At 36.6% G+C, this 8,428-nt stretch overlaps 1 pseudogene; it reads left to right on the forward strand.

Annotated features, from left to right (window-relative positions):
* The first annotated feature begins 5,460 nt into the window (after positions 1-5,460).
* On the forward strand, positions 5,461-7,341 carry LOC146946904 (uncharacterized; annotated as a pseudogene).
* The last annotated feature ends 1,087 nt before the right edge of the window (positions 7,342-8,428 follow it).

Genomic DNA, 8,428 nt, shown 5'->3' on the forward strand with positions numbered 1-8,428 from the left:
GAGAGTGAATCTTGTAACCGGTGTTGGTCGTGCTTTGAAGTGTCGGAAGTTGACTCCTCGTTTTGTTGGACCGTTTGAGATTATTGAGAAGGTTGGGGTTGTAGCGTATTGGATTGTGTTACCACCGTCTTTGTCGAATCTTCATGATGTGTTTCATGTGTCTCAGTTGCGGAAGTATGTGTATGATGCGTCTCATGTGATTCAAGTGGATGATTTGGAAGTATGAGATAATTTGACCGTTGAGACATGGCCAGTTAGGATTGAGGATCGGGAGGTGAAGCGTTTGCGTGGCAAGGAGATCGTTTTAGTTAAAGTGATTTGGGTTGGACCGACTGGTGAGAGTGCCACTTGGGAATCGGAGAGTAGGATGAGAGTTTCGTATCCAGAGTTGTTTCCGTTAGGTAATTTTCGAGGGCGAAAATTCTTTTTAGTGGGGGAGAGTTGTAACAGCCCGATTTTTCGCTAGATTTATTTTTTTTAATTGTTTTTATGTGTGTTTATATGTGCTCTTATGTGATTAATTGTCTCTGTGTGTATTTTTGGTTGGGAATTATAGAATTCGGTGTTAGAAGGGTATTTTAGTCATTTTGGACTCAGGGGTTTTTTGGTCATTTTGTGAGTAGGGATAATTTAGTAATTTTGATGAGGATTATTTTTAGTGCTTAGTGAGAGCTAGTGTTATTTTACTAAGTGCTAGGGAGTTGTAGTGGATTGTTTTATTACCGGTAGGTGACCGTTATTATTACATTTTACCGTTAAGTGGGTAGAAACATTTTGAATTAGATTAGTAATGGGTTAGGCCCATTAAGGCACTGTGAGTTGAGCCCAAATATGTAGAGCCTATATAAGCTCTAACCTTTAAGAGAAATAGGGTTTTCATAATCATTTTTCACATTTTTGAGAAGAGGTAGAGAGAGAGAAAGAGCAAGAGGAAAGCTAGAGAGAGCTAGAGGAAGATAGAGATTCAAGAATTGGAGCTAAAGTGAAGCCTTAGCTTGAGGTTGAGAAGAATTAAGGTAAGGGGGTTAGAATTCAATCATAATTAATAGTTGTAGTTCTTCCTTAACTCTTTGCTTAAGTGGTTAATTTGAATTTGGTTGTAGAAATTCGTGCTTAATTTTGATAACATGATTATGCACATGAATTGAATGATAATTGTGTTGTTGTTGTTGAATTTGTATGTCAAAATGGGTTTATATGAATATGACATGTTCTTGTGTGATATGGATGAAGAATGAAGTTGTGGTTGTTAAATTGTGGATGATTTCATGATTAGATGTTGTTGTTGTTGTTAGATGTGTTGTTGATGAATTGATGCTTTGGGTATCATGAATTGGTGAATTATGATGAGAATTGAATGGTTGTTGAAGGTTTTGTAAAAATGGGTGATTTGATAAATTGTGTTGGAATGGTGTTTGATTTCATGTTTGTTGTGTTTTTGAAAGCCCTTTTGAGTACATATACTTGTAAACAACCTTTGGGACGAGTTTGGGCATTTGGGATTTTGGGTTGAAAATGGTGAGAACCCGTAAGTGTTCATCAGAAACAGGGCCCAGTTCGCTTAAGCGAAGCCCCAAGTGAGCTCACCAGCGAGATTGAGTTTCCTCTCGGCGTTGATTTCGCTTGCGCGAGATTTGTTTTGCTTAAGCAAAATGCTCTCAGACAGCATTCCTTGTTTCACATTCTTGTGTCTTTCTCGCACATTTCTGTTTTGAATTGGCCTTTGGTGTAAACATGAAAGTTTTAGATAATTGTGTTAGCTTTCTAATGGTCTTGGTTTGACTTGAAAATGATTTTCATATTTTGAGTTATGATGAAAATACTCCAAGTGGGTCTTAGTAAAACTTTATGAAAATTCAGCATAACTATTCCTAAGTTAAACCAAAACCTATAGTTTGCTTCCAAACTTCGAAACTTGAGTCTTATGAGTTGAATTAAGGTGTTTAAGATTATTTAACCTATGATATGATGGATCTTAACTTGTTTTGCTTTGAAAATGGAGTTTATTCTTGAAAAGTGATAAAGAGAGACGAACTTTGCGGTTTTTACAATTTCGTCGCATTTAGCTGGTGAAACGTAATTGTATGCTCTACTGCACTTATATGTGGCCTAGAAGTATACTTAGTTGAGGCATTGGATCTTGTTTACTTGGTTAGAAATGGTTTTAAAAGCCGATTGCCTTATGAATCCTTTATGGATAGGTTGGTATAATGATGTGAAGTTGATTGATGTATATATGTGACAATTATATGTTGATTGATTTGTGAATGTTGATGGTGATTGTATATATGTCAAGTGGTGCTGAATTGTTGTTGAATGCATATATACTAAATGTTGGTGATGGTGTGGTGAATTGTTTGTGTGAACATATGCATTTGTAGTCGAGTCATATGTTCATGCATTCATGACTGATGGTGGCGGATTTTATATCCAATTGAGGAGATTATGATTTTTTTGTTGCATCATGGGTGACGACCTTGAGGAGACTTGGTACCACATGCATATATGTGTCGAGTATATGCGCATATCATATTGGCATGAGTCGTGATTGTTGCATTTGAATTATGAATGTTGATGATAAATGTGTTTGATGAATACATACTTGTGATGATTGGAATTGTTGTGTGAATATGTATATGGAAGTTAATTGCTCATGTTGATTAGTGAAGGATTGAATTGATTTATTTATGTCAAGTCGTTTATTATTGATGTGAAGCTAACCTCCAGTGGTTTTGATTGCCTACCTGTCTGTATGGATGGGTAGACGCTGTGCAGGAGTAGTTCACTTTTGGTGAGTGCTTGGATAACGGGAGCTATCTCCGCTATCGGTTGGAGTCGTAGGTTTAGGCTCTGATTAGGATTGTCGGTGTCGTTATGTTATTGTTAGATTCTATTTTATTTTGTTAAGATTTTTCCACTTGTCGGGACTTGGAGGATTTGACATGATGATGTATTGTTGACCATGGCATGTTTATGTTGGAGATAAATTATTTGTATCCGCTGCGACTGTTGAGATATTTTTATACATGCATGTTGTTTTGGTTTTTGTTGAGACGTAGCGTCTATTTCTTGAATATTTGCTGTATTCGCGTGTTTTATCGCTTAATAGAAATAGGGCGTTACAAAAGTGGTCTTAAATTCACAAGCAAATGGGAAATGTCTTAAATTTACAAGGCACTACCGACATAATGTAGGCCGAATTAATCCATTATGTTGGTAAGTAACCATAAGGTCACTCGATAACCCTAAAGTGTGAAGACAAATTCATAATAATTGAAAAGAATATGCAAGTCCCAAAAACAACACCCACGTGTGTATGACAATGCATTTACAAATATCACATAAAAGCCACAACAAACATAGCATGAAATATGTCCAAAATGCATGATAAGACAAAATATTATCGTAGAAAACTTAATAATAATAAACCCTAACATCATAATCATGCTATAAGAAAAATATTCAATTTCAAACAAAAAAAAATTGAATATTATATACACCAAAATATTTATGCCACAATTGATTCACATATACCAATTGATTCTTTAAATAAAATAATGAATAAACTCTAGATTCAATTATTTCCTAAATAAGGAAATATATTTTATGTTTATAAATAAACAAACAAAACTAGAATTATTATTTCTCAAACTTTAAAGAACCAAATTCTTAGCTTATGTACCAAAAAAAAATGTTCATAATATTTTGAGATTCATTATTAAAAGGCAACAAATATATCCCAAATATATTTTAACTCTTTATTTTGCCTACTTCTCAAAATAAACTTTATGTACAAAATCTATATGAATCAAAACTAATTTCAAGTAGAAATCAAGCTACAAGATATTATAACAATGCTTGAAAATTATTTTTACCAAAAGATTTAATTAAAATCAAATCACCAAAATCAAAATAAAATCCATATCTTTATCACTTCCATATTCAAATCTTTATTTATTATGTGTTCATGAAGTATGACATTGACCCATTGGAAAATACCCAAATCTTGATTTCAAAGTGAAAAACGCAAATAGCAGATCCACAATTTTGCAATTAGCAGTGATTTCAAAATTCCAAATAGAATTCAACGATAAAAAAATTTGCTTTAAAAAAAAAATAAACCTGAATAAGGAAATATATAGAGGCAAATATGTTTCACGCGTATGTTTCTAAACAAATTTTCAAACAAAAATTCAAACCAATTGAAACCATTAACTTAAGGCTCCGATTGAAATGGTATAAATACTGGACAAGATTTTGACAAAAGTTCACGCCGATATGGATACAAGGGAATTAACCGAATATTATGCCAATAGCATAGAAAGCGTAAAACTAAGTCATGAAACAATTTTAGGATGAGACAATTTTATCAAATAATCACCGTGACATATAATTGCATATGGATGGATTCATGACTCCGAAATTTTTATGGTGAGAACAATATATATAAAAAGTTCCTTCAAAAAAAAAATATATATATATAAAAAGTAATCAATTATGATCAGAATTATGTTACCGTTAGCCTATATTTTTTAAGACTATCATTTAATACGGTATTAAATGCAGTTAAAGGAGAGTTGACCTTATCATCGAAGAAATGAAGAATTGTTCTCAAATTTATCGAAGTTAGACTTGCTGGGAGCATGTGTTCCAGTTCGACAAACGAAAACCTATCGAGGAGCAGTTATCGTTTTCGGATAAGGACAAGCAACAACCATTTTTTAAAGGCGCGTTCGAAATTCAAATTAGATGGATAAGGCTTGTTAGTTTTATTTCGTTGTAGGTTTGAAATTCGAATTTAGTTAGTTATCCCTATTTGTATAAATAGTAGTTTTTCCTAAGGGAAAGTGGTCGCAATTCAATCATACAAAACTTACACTCAAATTATCCGTATGGAAGCGAGAAACGAGTCACAAGTTGCAATGTATGAATCTGTGTATCAATTTACATTCAATCAATGCAATTTAAGTTCTTTTTCTTAAATGTCTTTTCATTTTACTTGTTCATTTTGAACGATTTCTTTGTTCTTTACTTAACAAAATTCGATTGAATTCAACTAGGTTGAGTTCGATTGCTTTCATTTTCTTTGTTTATTTAACTTTTTAGAACATTACATTTCTTGAAAATACACAAAAGCACAAATATGCTCCTAAGATTTACTGGTTGATCTTGCAAGTAACTATTTTTTTAAACCAGCGGTTGTTTACCAAAAATCAGTGTAAACAAATTGGCACGCCCAGTGGGACCTTTTTGTGCCTTTGTGGTAAATTTCTTAGTGAAATTTGTTCGGTTAATATAATTGGTTTGCGTTGTGCATGCTCTTAAGGATTAAAAAACAACTTCCTGAAATGGTACGTCCTCCTCCCATTCCAAATACAGCGGCATCGAACGCCGCTAGTGCATCAGAAACAGCAACCAAGTAGTACCACGACGACAATATTAGAAACTGTCGGATTGACGATGGCCATGCCAACATCTCAGGCCATTCCAGCGATCACGACACCCGCTCAAACAACTCAGGCCATGCCAGTAGGATCGACTGCTTCTGGCCAAACTACGCAGGATATTCCAGCGTTTTTTAATCTTGGCACAAGCCGTCGAAATATGCCATATGGCATGCCAACTTCTTTAATGCAAGGCCTACATACGAACCCGTCTTCGTTCTCAAAGAGTTTAAACGTACCAATGCCCCAATTGTTTACTCCTGGGGTGAGCGTTTCTTTTGAAACGCCTCAACAAACTTTAACTAATGCCTCTATGATGGCCCTAAGGCAACAGATGGATGAGGCCAATCACGAAATGGCCAATCTAGTAACGCAACAAATGGGTGCGGTAATTAATCCTTTAATTCGAGATACTAACAACAGTTACCAAGCGTTGTCCACTCAAATGGAGCGAATCGCCGATTTCTTCGGAGCCCCTGCGGCGCGAAGTACACCGGTAACTCGAAATCTAAATGTTGGGTCAGCAGAACTCCCTGCAATTAGTCAAAACGCCCAGGTGCCTGAAAATCAAATGCAACCGCCAAGGGCACAGGCACAGATCTCGGAAGAGCCCGAAAGGGCACCAATATTCGTAAATAGACACCAAGATACGAACCAAGTGGTCATGCAAGCCCGTCGAAACAATTACGAGGGCCATAATAACATAGCGAATGTTGTCGAGGCTTTGTTAGCCCAAAATGGTTTTAATATGGGTTTACATAGGCCCAATTTCGTGTCGGCTTTGTCTGAATATGTCTTGGAAACTAAATTACCAAGGAATTGGAAAGTCCCCAAATTTACTAAGTTTGCTAGGGAGACCAATGAATCGATGGTCGAACACATTGCTCGATACCTTATGGAGTCGGGTGTAATGGCAAACAATGAAAATTTAAAGTTGAAATATTTTCCAAGTTCTTTGAAGAAAAATGGCTTCACTTGGTTCACTACATTGCCTCCACATTCCATTTTTAGTTGGAATCAATTGGAAAAAGTTTTCCATGAACAATTCTACATGGGCCAATCTAAAATTAGTTTGAAAGAACTGGCTAGCGTTCGACGAAGGACACATGAATCGATCGATGATTATCTGAACATATTTCGTCTTCTCAAGGCCAGGTGTTTCACTTCAGTACCAGAACATGAATTGGTCGAAATGGCTGCTGGTGGCCTTGACTATTCCGTTCGAAAGAAATTAGACACTCAATATCTTAGGGATATAGCATAATTAGCAGACAGAGTCCGACAAGTCGAAAGGCTTAAGGCTGAAAAAGCCCGGACGAACAAATTCCCTAAAAGGGAAAAAGTTGCCTATGTAGACGCAGGAGACAGTGACCCTGAGTTCGATTGGGGATCAGATACTGTCGAAGAGAACGAGATAAATCTGGCAGAATTAAAAGATGGACCTCCTTATACATGTAAACTGTTAAGGCCATCAAATGGGAAAAATCCTGAAGAGCCTAAAAATGACAAATACCCTCCTAAAACTTATACTTTTGATGTCTCTAAATGTGAAGAGATCTTCGATCTCTTAGTTGCAGATGGCATAATATTAGTGCCAAAAAATATGAAACTACCTCCTTTAGAACAAAGGAAGAAACGAGGATTTTGTAAGTTCCATGGGTTCTTAGGCCATAACTTATCTCGTTGTACTCATTTCAGGGACTCTGTGCAAAAAGCTCTCGATGAGGGAAGGCTGAAGTTTGGAGATAAAACCAAACAGTCAACGCAAATAGATGCATATCCTTTAAAGAAAGCTGATTCAATGTATGCTGATGTGGTTGCCATCAACATGGTGGATATATCAGAAGAATTTGGTACTGAATCGCCTCCATTGGCCCCTGTATCGAAAGAAAATTAACAAGCCGGCGAGGAGATGATTGCTGATGATCATCAATCTGAAAATGCGGTGGTTACTGAAGACCAATTTGCTGAAAAAATGAAAGTGGCATATCCCAAGGTTGAGGAAGATTTAATAGATTTTCTCGATAGATGCAAAATCTCCAATGCACATGCCATGCTTTGCCCAAGATGCAGCGCAGTTTTCGATAAAGAAGGTGCAAAATCTGTCGAGGGATTACGACCCCAAGCCAAACGCAAAGGCGGATGGGTTGATAACCAGCCAAAATTTGGTTTCAACAAGCGAGGGGTTCCTTATAAGATGAAAGCCTCGGAGAAAAACCCAGGCAAGAGTCATAGGAAGACTTTCAATCCTTCTTCGAAGACTCCTACAAATACTTGGGTCTTTTTTGGGGGCAAGAAATCTGGCTACTCCGCCCCACCAACGAAATAGGTGAAAAGAGTGGCCACAACGTCTCATCAGCAGGAAACATCGAATTCCAACAAGTATGCCTACATCAACAATTACAAGGGTAAGAACCCCATGAAAAAAACACAATGGCGAAGGTATCAACACTAGAAAAAGGCAAGTGCTTTGAAAGATGTCACTAATGTTGAGAAAAGGGAAGAAAAACAGGAGACTGTTTTTGAAATGGTCAAAAGACCAGCCACTGAAAGAATATTTCCCCCTTTACCAACTTTGAAAAAAGACCTTCCAAAGGAGGACGAGGAAATGACTTCAAATTTCTCTGAATCCGACCCGAGTCTCGACATAGTATGTAATGTTGTGTCGGTACTGCCAGTTAGATATGGTGTACCCTCTGAGGTAAACGAAGTGGAAAGCGATTTCACTGAAGAAATGGCCATTCACAAGCCATTATGCTATTATGTTATGAACAATGGTTGTGTCGAGGATCAGCATGCAGTGTTCGAGAGGCCTGATGTATCGATGATGCATCACCTTAAACCTTTATTTATCCAAGCCAAGATAAATGGCGTGGGAGTGAATAAAGTATTGGTGGATGGAGGTGCCACAGTTAATTTGATACCCCAATCCTTCTTGGGGAAAATTGGGATTGTTGATTTTGACTTGAAACCACATAACATAG

The sequence above is a fragment of the Medicago sativa genome, chromosome 2, assembly GCF_051527215.1.
Source record: "Medicago sativa cultivar Bolivia chromosome 2, Bolivia_mono, whole genome shotgun sequence".
Classification (NCBI taxonomy): domain Eukaryota; kingdom Viridiplantae; phylum Streptophyta; class Magnoliopsida; order Fabales; family Fabaceae; genus Medicago; species Medicago sativa.